This window comes from Rhipicephalus sanguineus, chromosome 8 (assembly GCF_013339695.2).
Source record: "Rhipicephalus sanguineus isolate Rsan-2018 chromosome 8, BIME_Rsan_1.4, whole genome shotgun sequence".
Lineage (NCBI taxonomy): Eukaryota > Metazoa > Arthropoda > Arachnida > Ixodida > Ixodidae > Rhipicephalus > Rhipicephalus sanguineus.
This window is the reverse complement of record NC_051183.1, coordinates 54951333-54964031: the sequence shown is the minus strand read 5'-3', so window position 1 is coordinate 54964031 and position 12699 is coordinate 54951333. Positions and strand designations below refer to the sequence as shown.

At 46.9% G+C, this 12699-nt stretch overlaps 1 long non-coding RNA gene across 1 annotated transcript; it reads right to left on the bottom strand.

Moving 5' to 3' along the window:
• Positions 1 to 8362: 8362 nt before the first annotated feature.
• LOC125759661 (uncharacterized) lies at positions 8363 to 10940 on the bottom strand. Its single transcript, XR_007417281.1, has 3 exons — positions 10868 to 10940; positions 8818 to 8882; positions 8363 to 8448 (listed from the first exon to the last, which is right to left on the bottom strand). It is a non-coding gene; the product is annotated as an uncharacterized LOC125759661 (long non-coding RNA).
• Positions 10941 to 12699: the final 1759 nt, after the last annotated feature.

Sequence of the window (12699 nt, the reverse complement as noted above, 5' to 3'; positions counted from 1 at the left end):
TGTACCCTGCTCAAGAGCGCAGTGTAGTCACTGAGACGTTGGAGCTGTTTTTTTTTGTGATTACTTTTCTTGACAGATCTGTGTTTGTGTGCGTGCGAGTTTATGAGATGTTTGCATTGTGGGTGCGCGATGCCCTCTGCATTTTGTGTCTTTGACAAAATGCTTTAAACGAACCAAAAACGAACAAACATGATGGAAACAGTGCGCCACAAATATATGTCAGCTCTAACAAATACACAAAGAATAAAATAAAGGTCGAAGCACGCTCACACATAATGCACATGAAGATCGAACTAGCTTACATGTATGTCACAACACAAAAAAAATCCTATATAAAGCACGAAGAATCGAAATATATGGGCTAGTTTTTCTTTGTGAGACACAATCTCTGTTGGTTTGAAATAAAGCAGTCACTTGCAGTTCGATCGGACCTCAAGGAAGTTCACTCTAGAGTTCAATATATACAATGCTACATTAGATAAGCATCAAGGCCATTAGGAAATGTTCTTTTGCACATCACAAAAACTTTCATAAACACATTACAAACTACGTAAACACACCGCATAAAATTGTACATACTGTACGAAGCCATTAATGGTGTTATGGAGTGGCGTAGTAACACGCATACATTGTTTGTGTGCCCGGGCCATGACTCCAGAGTCAGGGGCCAGCTGGGGCTCTCAGCCGAAATGACCTGGGGTGTGAAACCCAATTAAGACCAACGTTTAGAGAACGTATAGAAGCGTTAATCAAGACAACCTTTACTACGTGATGACCAGGCCAACTGCACTACTTCTTGATCGCCGCTACCAGCTCGACTCCAGGCTGGCTGCGCGTGGCCCGGGTGCGTGATTGAGGCTCAGATTTCGACGATGATGGTGGCACAGCTGCACAGCCAGGGAGCAGGCATCCCCTCATATTTTATTGCACTGTTAAAACAACCAATAGAAGAGCCAGCATTAAGCAACGGCTCAAAAAAGAAAAAGAAACATGGTAGAGTAAGTAGCCAACAGTTAGCCAATGTTAACTAAAAAAAAAATTCACCGACGATTACTATACTGCCTAATACGAATTCTGAGCCAATAGCTTCGTGTTGGGGCAAAGTCAACTGTGTTTGAAATTTTGGCTATCCGCAGTTGTAGCCATGTAACATTCGTTACATATTGCCACAGAAACAGCCAGAGCTCGAGTACTCGATGCGTCGCGCACCAAGCGCAACGCCGACAGCCCCGTTACGACAAGTGAAGCCAGCCGCAGTGCATGTGCCAGCCCTGCATGCGCATGAGCTCGAACCGAGGGTCCAGCGCGCGTGACCGAGGAAGAAAGCGATGTCAGAGGCCAGTGGCTCGTGATATCGACAGACTCCGTGTTCTCTCTCTTTCGTCCTCGTTCTCTCTATCGGTTACGCCGCCGACGCCAACCAACTCGACGCCGCTCAACGCAGGAACGGGCGCCTTAGAGCTCCGCTCTGAAACATGCCAACGCTAGACAGCAGTTATAGCAAAAGTTAACAAGCGTTGGTACAATGAGAGTGAATACGGCAGGATTTACGCGAACCGCCAGCACCATTATCATCATCATCGTCTTCGCCGGCCTGTTTTTGCCCACTGCCGAACAAAGACCTTCCGAAAATATACTCTGCTCAACCTGTCCTGAACGAGCTGATTCTATTTTGTGTCCGCAGATTTCTCAATCTCATTGCTCCGCCTAAGACTATGCCGTCTTCGGCCGCGCATGCAGTCTATTGGAATTCATTGAATCACTCTAAGTGACCATCGGTCATCGGTCGTTCTGATGGGGTGACCTGCCCAGCTAATATTTCCCCCGTAATGTGATGATGATGATGATGATGATGATGCTCCTGGGATGATTGGCACCTACCCACTCAACAGCTAGGATATCGGCTACTTCTATTTTGTTCTCTTTTTCGATGGAGGCGAAAACGCTTCAGGCCCGCGTACTCGGAATTAGGTTGCAGGTTAATGAACCCCAGGTGGTCGAAACTTCCTGCTCCCTCCACAACGGCGTCCCTCGTAATCAAATCGGAGTTTTGGAACGTCAAATCCCAACAGTTATTATAATATGTTATTTCTCTGATCCGCTCTGCTCATTTCCAGTCTCTGAATACATCGCCTATAATTTTTCGTTCTATCGCAGGCTGTGCGGTTCTTCTTGAGTTTCACGCTTTTTCAAATTGATTGATGAACTCGTATGCATTTCGCCTTGGTTATAGTTTGTACATGATACCTTGTGTATATAAGATACGTCAATACAAGTTTTTCTCAGTTTTAGCTCCGAAAATGCTTTGCATTCCGACCCAAGAAATGCTTTTGAAGCGCCCAGTTCACTTCCATCGATTGCGCCGCATTAAAATCACGGCTTTCTAAGTAAACTTCTGTTCGGAAAGTCGAGGGCTGGACGCCACGTATAGGACAAAATTGGTCGTTATAACTTCCGTGTAGCTCTACTATCACACCCCACTGGACTCCGTACGACAGCGCAGCGGGGAAGCCGACCCCAGACGACACGTGCTGCGAACGACGAGAGGACTTCACGTCCGCAAAGGGCGCGACGACTTCTGGAACTCGGAGCGTCTGGAGGACATCCTTCGACTACCATGGAGAGTGCGGCGTCCCGCTGATGGGATTGTCCGCGACGCTGGGGTCGCGAGAACGTGCGCAGCTCGTTATTAGAGATCTCGTGCCATCTCCCGTCTGGCGGCAGGGGGCCCGTCGTCTCGCGGAAGATCGCTCCGCAGACCTCGTTCCGGAAGTCTTGTTAGGAGACAGGCTAGAGGCCGTCCTCGCGGGAAAGGTGTATGCAGACGCAGAGTATATATGCAACTCTCGCAGAAGACGTGGCGAGGCGTCTTATCGGGCCAAGGCTTGTCTGGCGACCGTATTTAGAGGTGGGCTCCCGCTGATGTCGCGATTCCTGTAGGAGAACTGTACCGAGATCAGATGTGGCATAGACGGTGAGGGAGATGGTGTCCATATGAAAAAAAAAAAGCGGTGTGACGTCTTAAAAACCGGGACAAAGGCGGTAAGAAAAGAAGCGCGTAGGCGTGTCTTAGACGATATTAAGTTCTGCCGGACGCTACCGCCTCATGGTGCGAGGACAGCTGGACATTCGGTTCGCACGGTGACCCACCGACACTAGCTGTCCCGTGGTTTTGGTTTTTTTCCTTTGTGCACAACTGCTGACCACTGTCTTGAAATAACACAGGAGACGAAATTAACAATGTAACGTCGCGGTGCTGTGCAAGGAGGAAATATTTTGCATATTTCTTTAAAGCGCTTTGGGGGATCGTGGAATGGCCTGGGCCAGAGACCTTCTGAGACCGTGGAAAAACTCGGACTGGAGTGCGTTGACCGCCATTCGAGACGTACTTAGTAAGCTAATAAAGGGAGACGGGAGGGAGACTGCTTCAGTTTCCTCGAGGTGGCTGCTTATACCAGCGAAGCATGGGGCACAGAAAGACTTGGAGAGAAACAATGTTACAATGAAATAGAGGAGAGGAAATGGGTTCAATGTGCTTATAATGTTCCCAGTGCCATTTTTTAGCCCTGGTATAAACCCTAGTTGTAGTATTCAAGGGAAATTGTCTATGAGAACAGATAATATCCATGATAATATCAATCGTTCCAGTATGGCTTCGTAAAACAGCTTTGGTAAACTAATAGTGCCTTACTCAATAAAACCACAGTTGGCTCTGTTTTAACGACCTCCTATGTGATTGATGGCAACAGGTTCCACTGCAGTTTTGACTTGAGGAACATTCTTCGGTATAGTCGTACTTACGCGCGTATAATGTGCTCAGTGAAGAACAACAGCAAGTTTTAGTACTTCGTTCGTAGCGTCCGTAACAGTGTTGCGTACGCAAGAACCCTGCGTTTCACATAGACCGCGCAAGCACAACTTCTGCTCATGCGCACTCTGCGAAACGCAGCGTCCTTACGCACGCAACGACGTTACGGACGCTACGCACCAACTCGGTAATAAATAACGAACTGAAACTCGAGCTGCCAGCTAGCATGGTGGTAATGGACGATGAGGTGTCTTGGTATTCAAGTTCAAGGGACGGAAGTTCATGATATGTTGCTCTTCTCAATCATATTTCGGAGGCATAAGAAAAAATAAATATTTGAATTGAAACTCACTTGCGAGAGGTTTCAGACAGTAGACATTCTTGGTCTTGCTGTCAGTCTACACGGAGTGTGTGCAGATCCGATTATGCAGCACGAAAACTGCAGGTTAAATCGGCTCGCAGCTTTGCTGTTCGGAGCATTCAGGGAAGAGCATTAGAACGGCAGCAGTATAAAAAAAAAATGAAAGAAGAGAAATGTATGCTATTTGCTAAAGAAAACGCTTCGTGGGTGGCTGACTATTGGCTTTTCGTTGCGCATCAGCAGCTCATGAAATAGGCGGACGAACTCGCTTATAAGATGAACCAAAATTACGACCACTCACACACGTCTTGTATTGTTTCAGTGACAGAAAGAAGGCATTGCGCATCGCTGTCTTTGTCTTGGATTGGCGTGGACACCTGAACTGTATGCCGCGACCAGCGAAGCGGGCTAGGGTGTTGGAGGTACATAGCCAGACACGGAGCTCGCAGAGACATCGCTTTCTGTTTAGGGGCCCCTTTCGGAATGATGAAACTTCCCGGAGGTGGGCAAATATCAGGACCAGCGACATTATCCCCCATTGAACTATCTTTGTTGATTTTGGTGCTCAGAGCATGCATGCATATCAAACGAGGCACTCTTACTTCAAAGTTCCGTTTCGATTTCGGCTTATTACTTCAGAGGCATGCATGCTGGGAAGACGTAAGCAATTTTCAGGCAATAAATACTCGTAACATTGCCACGTGACCAACACACCTAAGCAATATGCTTCAATAGGCGCGTACCTCATGACTGTACAAAATAGTGCACCTCATTTTATAACAAGATAGCCACCTCCTCTGCGTTTCGCTTGTTGCTTTCCAGCACAAAGCGCCCTGCGCACGCCCGCTAGCGCTGTTGCTTGCAAGCTTGCATGCAACTTGTTATATGGGAGCTTGGGCACGTACTGTACACGCAGAGATGCTAAAGCTGAATCTGCCTATTCTCAGTGGCACCACCATGAACCTCATCTGCTTAAACACAGAACGCAGAGCACGACCGGCCGACGTTCCCACGGTCGCTTCGGCAGGCACCGGGCGCCATGAATCAAACGCGCCTGCTACTACATCGTCACGTCACTTCCTCATGTGAGCGACAACGCACGCGACCGGCAGCGTGCTGCAGGCCACCGCACAAAACAAAGCGCGGTCGACAAACGACCCTCCCCCCAAAACTTTCTTGCCCCTCAACGGCGTATCGCTACTGTTTGGAACGCCGTCTGTCAACGCCGGGCGTAAGCACTATTGCCTGCCTCGTGCAACCACGCACGGGCATGCGCGAGCCATTCGCGTGGCTCCGCTAGCGAAGCCACGCGAGTTTACTAAACAATGGACCGCCGTCTCTCCTCCTCTTCACCAACCACGCGTTGTCATCTAGCAACAACCCCCGTGTTTCCCCTACCCCCTCAAACATGGTCGCAGTGTCTACCGAGCAACCGCGGCACAACCGCGCAATGTCTTCGAGGGAGGTCATTTCAACGCGAGGTCTCGTGAGAGAGCTCGGCGACCACGATATCTGGGGCGACACGCAGAAGTATACACACAACAGCGAGATAGACAGACTAGGCAGAAGACTATGCGAAGGGGCCGCAGACACGAACGAATGCAACAACTGCCGGCGCCACTGCCGCCGTCGACGACACCAGATGGCAGTCTTCACGTTTCGCGAGTCCAGCACGGGACACGTGCTCGGCTCGAGCCTGGCGCCCTCTGGCTGGTGAGGAGGAAAGTTTTGGCGTGCGCACGCGCGTGTCTGGCTGGTGGTGCCTTTTTCCTCGAAGACTCCGGGCTCAGGAGGCACGAGGGGAAGGAGGAAAAGAAGGGAGGGAAGTCGTGTGAGAGTCTGAAGACCACAAGATAGTCCAGATGGTTTCCTGGCATATACGGTCGACGGCGTCGTCTTTTAGTCGCTTGGCACGGTCCCGGCCAGCGGAACAACACTACATGCGGCTACTCTCTCCATCGCGATGTAGGCTTCACTCTAGGATTGTTCGCACTTTCTCCCTCCATATTCTGGCTAACGGGTGTATTGTTTATTCCGTTCTGTTCTCTTCTACAGTCTATTGGACCTTTTGTTTTCTCGGCGGTCTGGTTCGCCTTATGTTCGTCTGTGCGGGGCTCTTTCCTCCGTTTCGGAACGTGCAGTTCTTCGTTCCTTCTCGCATTGTTCTCTAGCCAACGTGTGTACCGCCTCCTCCCCCTTTTATCTTTTTTTCTTTCATTTCTTTCTCTATGTGTTTACAGCGGGTTGGACTGCTTCGTTTCTGCTGAATTTTGTGTTTTTTTCTTTCCATGTCCAGTCTGGCTTTGTAGTACCGGGCTTAGGGTTCGTTCCCGGGCTGTGTTTTTTTCCTGTACGGGGATGTCGACGCCCGCCCGGCGGGCTGTGCGCGTTTCGTCTTTAGGTTCAAAGCCCGCGGCTTGGGGATCCGTTGAACCCAGATCCAGTCACCGAACGGGGGTCTTAACCCGGTTTTGGAGCCGACGAAGCGGGCACGTTGCAGAGGTCGAAGCACTGCATTATCTTCTTTGACTTGAGCTAGAAATTCATGTCTGCCAATACGACTACTACTTAGGAGACGTTCACCTGGAAATTTTTGTTTAATTCATTTAATAGTACAGCGAATATGTAGCTTCCACTCCAACTGCTTGAAAACTGCTTTCTGCTTGGCTAGTGTTGCATCTGTTCCTGTTAGGAGTGCGACGCTAAAAATACCCGTTCTGAAACTCCATGTGAGCTACTCTAATTTGTTGGCCTTATGACGCTCTGTATCATTCAACCGAGACTACACTGGTCTCAGTCTGATGTTGCTTAGAAACTCACTCAAGAGTTCGTTCAAGCGCCTTCCCATTCGGTAGACGTACGCTCGCCCACAATCAAGGGGAATGCGATAGGCGGCCTATCACATTCACCTTTCCTGGTGCACGTGAGAGCACGTGCACCTGCTGCGGTACAATGTTGCCTTGTGGTGCATGTCTGGAATCTGTGCTAGTGGTGTCTTGTGTTCATATGGCGCAGGTATAGTTTTGACAGACAAATTGAGTGCCTCCACTCTTCCGCGGTTTCACCTGCTCGATATCGATAACTATATCTGAGACCATATTTAATTTATAGACCAATGTACACTCGCCGCGCAAGCCTTGAAACAGCGAAACTGTACGATTATGAAGAATAATCTGGTTGGTCCTAGGTCATTGCTAGGTTTTAGCTAGCTGATATGCTAGGTTGCTTGTACGTTGATTATCAGCGCAATGAGGTTCAAGTTAAACCATACACAGTCACAGACACGACAAGGATGTCCAAACTCCAGAGGCAGAAACTCGCGCTGAAACCAAGCGTCCGCATCACTCACAGATCTATGGGCACGTCGTCGTTGGTGTAGGCCTTCCATCGCTTCGGGGTCTTTTCACAGCCGCCGTTGCCTTTCTCGACCCCTATAGTGTTGGGCTAACTGTTGCCTTCTTCTTTTTAGTTGAACCCTTATGAAAATGTGAGACGAGTTCAAAAAGAAAGTCTAATGACTTCTGACATTTCAGTCATTTGACGCTCTAATGTGTCCCTTTAGAATTTTGTAATGTATTTGAAATGCCATTCAAAAACATATTGGCCGATCAATCTGATGCGTATTAACATGTGATAGTCTGATGCGGATTAACATGTGATAGTCCGATGCGTATTAACATGTGATAGTCTAGTGAGCATGAAACGACCTTTGACATCAACACTTATTTGATTCTCTAATGTATATCTTCAGAATTGTTTTAATGTACTCATAATGTCATTCAAAAACATATTGGCCACCGTCATTCTAATGTGTCCTTATGAGTGACTTTCTTGTGAGTATGAAACATCCTGTTTGCAATGACCCTCGGCCAAGCTTGTGCTTCGTGGCCAATGACATTCATAACATTCCTGAAACAGAACTATTACAGTGCATGATAAGATTTATGATATGTCCGGATGATAGTACGGAATCACATATTAGTTGTGCCTGACAATGTGTTTGCTGGTTGATACACATGCAGCCAAGCATCATACAAAAGTGCATGTATGCACCTTCTACGACACTTGTGCTGTACAAAGACATTTCTCAACAAAAGAAAATGGATAAAAACATTTATTGACTGGGAAACATGCAGAGGGTAAATGAAAGAAAAATATGGTGTACACCTGTCATATCTTTGTTTCGTTTAATCTGTCTACTTAACATTGATGACAGATTGCTTTTGATGCGCAGGGTCCTTGTAGGGAATCCATGTATGTGTATCCATGCATGTGTATCCTGCACGAAAGATCGCAGTAAATATGTAAGAGTTGCAAAGAAATCTTTATCCAACACATCGTGCACCTTAGAACACTTAGATGTACTGCCAAGGCCCCGTGCAGGTAGTTGACAAAAAGCACTTTTGTGAAGTTAGAGTTGGTCAAAATTGCATCTTATATCGCATTTCCAATAGAAACTTTCAGCAAATCCTGTAAGAAAACAGGAAAACAACACAGAAGGTCAAGTCCAGCATCAAGTATACATTAATGGAGTTACGTCTAGGGTCTTGTTTCTTTGATCTTAGAATTCCCTCAAAAAAGTTGCAATAGGTTCATGAGCAGGCGCAACATGTCGAAGCTTTTTGTAAAGATTGAAACAAATGCCTACCATAAAATATAAGCTCGACCAGGCTCACAGGTAGAACGCTCCCATCTTCGTCTGCAAGCTGTCGTCTGCTTCAGTTCCACGAACAGGTGAGATCACCGGGTACATATGTTAAGGATACCAGAAAACATTCATGAGTTGGCGCACCACACAGACCTTACAGCTCACACACAATACATACAATGTATTCAGGCAAGTCTATGTTTATATACCAGCAAGGGCCTTGAATGATGGACTCAGATTGCGCTATAAGAACAAGTATAACCTGAGCAACGGCTCATGGCAGACAACTGTAATGGTGCCATTGCAAGCCGAACTTTCAGAAACTTATGTACTTAGTAAACACTATGTGGTTGGAGAACGCAGATTACGATATAGGTCATTTAAATGACGAAAATTACATCAACTCTGCTACACAATATAAAATGCATAAATTGATAAAATAAGAGTATGTGTGGCCCATGTGCACACTCCGTAATGCCGAGCTTTACATATTGTATTATATGATGAATTTGAGCCGTTTAGGAAAGTAATTCTAGTCGTGTTAAAGCCAATCAATGCCTGGAATATCGGCTTGAATTTGTAGTGCTGCAAGCCATAAAAAAAAACCGTTAACCACTTTTGTCAGCCTTCTCTAAACTTCTGCACACATAGTTACATATGAGAATTTAGATTTGTTTCCCATAATAATTACTTCATAAAATTAAAGTAGCACTCTCACAATGAATGCTACGTCTTAGTCGCACAACCTGCAAATAAGAGCGCTTTTTCAGTTTCATGCTGCCTTAAGAAAAGCTCACAAAAGAAACATGAACTTTAGATAAGCACATAATTGAGGTGTGCTTTTGCCACCCCAGCACAGTGGATAAAAAGCTCTTGGAACAGTGCTGCTTAACCATTACAACAACTTCTGTTAATATAAACCAGTATGCTTCAGGAAACAATATAACGACGGGAAAAATATTTCACATCATTTTTCTCAAACACAAATATTGCAACAAAGGGCACCTTGCCAAACGCAACTGCACATTTGTCTAGAATTGATAATTATATACATCTTGTGCTCTTTCAAATTACTGTACACATGGTGTTAGTACCAGAATATAACGTAATTCACTGACTTGTATTATCTTCAAGTGGGTTCACCCAACGCAAGTTCGTTTCTCGTAGCAACGACCTTGCACAGTCAGATTAAAATCCTAACCACAGTGCAACTAACTTCTAACAAAAACAAGCGCGGTGCAGTAGTCGCGGAGAAAGCCACAAACACACGCCACTGAAGAGCACCGCGCGCGCATGTGCAGCCGCAGCGTGTTTTTATATCTTCCTCCCCGCGTACTACATGCCAATTATTACTGAGTTTCCTGAAAAGTTACTTCATTTGTACCTGCATCATGAGAAGGCTAGGCGATGAACGTTATGTTTAAAGCAGTTCTATTTCCGAAGTGATAAGCCATCGTACAAGTAGCTTCAGGCGATGATCTCGTGCAGTATACAGCTGTAGTCGATTTCAATAACTTTCGACGACGCTAAGAAGTTTATTTACAGAATCACAACTCGGATACAAAAAATCTTGCAAATTATTCTTCCTTCGGTTTACGATCGCTTCTGAGCGGCGGAATGCCAAGAGCGGGCCACTTTCTCTCTCTCCTCGGTCGCGACCGGTCCCCTCTCCGGGAAAGAGCCATGCTCTCAGTCCTTCCCTCCTACCTCACCTCCCCCCTCCGGTCCCCTACGCCCAAAAGGGCGAGTGTTGCCCTCCCTGCGACACATACATCGCGCAGGCGTCCCCAAGGTCAACCAGTTCCCGAGTAGAGAAGCAGCAGCGGGAAGCGGGCGGGCCGAGCGACAGGCATTCTTGGAATCGAAAAACAGCCAAGGAAGAAGAGCGCCATGACAAGAAACGCTTGCGTTACAGAAGCGAGCGGAGTATCGCGCAAAGCAACGCGCCTTCATCCACCCGTTGCAGTTGTAGGTAGTGAACGCACATGGTGAGTGCTTCATACAACCGTATAAAGTGCACAGAAAGCATTGAGCATAGCGTAAAACATACCTGTCTATCATCCTTCCTCTGGCCATCATCCCCGCAGAGTGAAGACACCGCCCAGACGATCACACTCGGTTCCTGCGTAAAAGACGTCATGTAATGAAGTAACCTAGCTGTGTAATTCAGAAATATTCTAGAACTTACCAAAATCAGGCATCCACTGTGCACTCTTCAGCTTTACAGTCCACAATGTACCGTACACTCGGCGACAGTCTTGTCAAAAGGCTGCTGTACGTCCGCACTCGCCTTCAGTCACGAGACTAGGACCTAGATCGTCTTGGAAGGTACACTTGACATTGAATCAAGTAACCAACGTGCATAATCGATAAACGTGGTAACGAAGCATTGCAGAACACAGCATGGCACACACACACACAAACCGCGCGCACCGTGCACCCGTCAAACAACTAAAGCGCCCCCAAGGACAACTTTTCTTGGCAATGAAGGGAAGGCTACGGGGGCGGAGCTACTGCACATGTACTGCTCCGCGAAATAGTCCGGTTCGGCGCGCGTTTCGAATTTAGTTTTGGTTTGTGAACCTTCCGTACCTCATGTGACGGCCATTTCATTGTTCGAGCGGCCGTCTCAGGCTTATACAGCCATTTGCTAGTGAAATTCGTCAGAAGCTCCCTAGGCGAGTCGTCTGGAAAGGTGGAGGGTACAGTGTACTTCTAGAACACTGTAGTGGAGGGTGACGAGCGCTCACTTGAAGACGAAGGCGCTATTTTGACTGTGAGGTGCACGTAAAAGGTGCGACGTTTTCACAAGTGCAAAAACGCGAAATGACGCTGCATAAATCAAAACAAATATAAATATCTCCTTGGTGCGCGCTGACCCTCTCTTCAAACAGCGCTCCGTAGAAAATAAAGCAATGTTGTTGTTTTTATTTGTCACTGTACATAAAAAAAGTGTATTTATGGCTTTTTTTAACCCGTGTGTGCATGTTGGGAATGTGTTATGGCTGTTCGATTTTGTTATACAACTATACATTTTGTTTTGGGGAAATGAAAGTTAGAAATGGGCAGTTTTCAAACTCGCATCGCAGACGACGGTCATCTCTGAGTTTTTACTCAAAAGAAACGCTTTTTTGTTTCAAGTTACTGCCCTCTCCCGTGGATAGAAAGAGGTAGGGATTATGATAGGAGGAGGGAATGGGTAGGGTGTGATAGGCGACACCCAGCGTTGCACACAGAGGAGGTGAATGGGACAAGGAAGGAGTGAAGGGAGAGAGGAGTTGACGCCGTGGAGAACGGAAGAGAGTCGCGTGGAGACGACATTACGAGGAGGCGGGGCGGGAGAAGGATGTACGCGACGTTGGGCCAAATCGAACTTTGGTTGTCGGCTGCTTCTGACCAGCGTTGCAACAGCGAGGAGAGATAGAGACAGTAGTTTGAGGTTGGGAAAAACGCTTGTCCGCGTATCTTTGCAACCAACAACATTCTGTTTTGGACATATATGTAAGTGCACCATGCATAAGAACAGTCCCTAATTTTTATCACAACAATAACGAACTTTTTTTCTGTACGTCACCCATTGTCCACAGTTCCAATTCTTCTCCGCCCCCAAAATCCTTCGCGACGCCGTGCGGGTAATCCCCACTCTCCTCCGTTAATTTCTACTGGACAAATGGGCAACACGGGCCCCTGAGCGAGTGTTCGCAGTGTCACTTGATCATATCTGTTCATATTTGCATATGTGATCGACTCATGCCTTTTAAAAATAAGGAAATGATTACTTCTATTATACGGCAGGTAATATAATGAACATTGCTGCGGTCGTCAGCAATTCTTCGATCGCCGGTGCATGGGCGATATATGTAAAATATTTACGCATTCTAC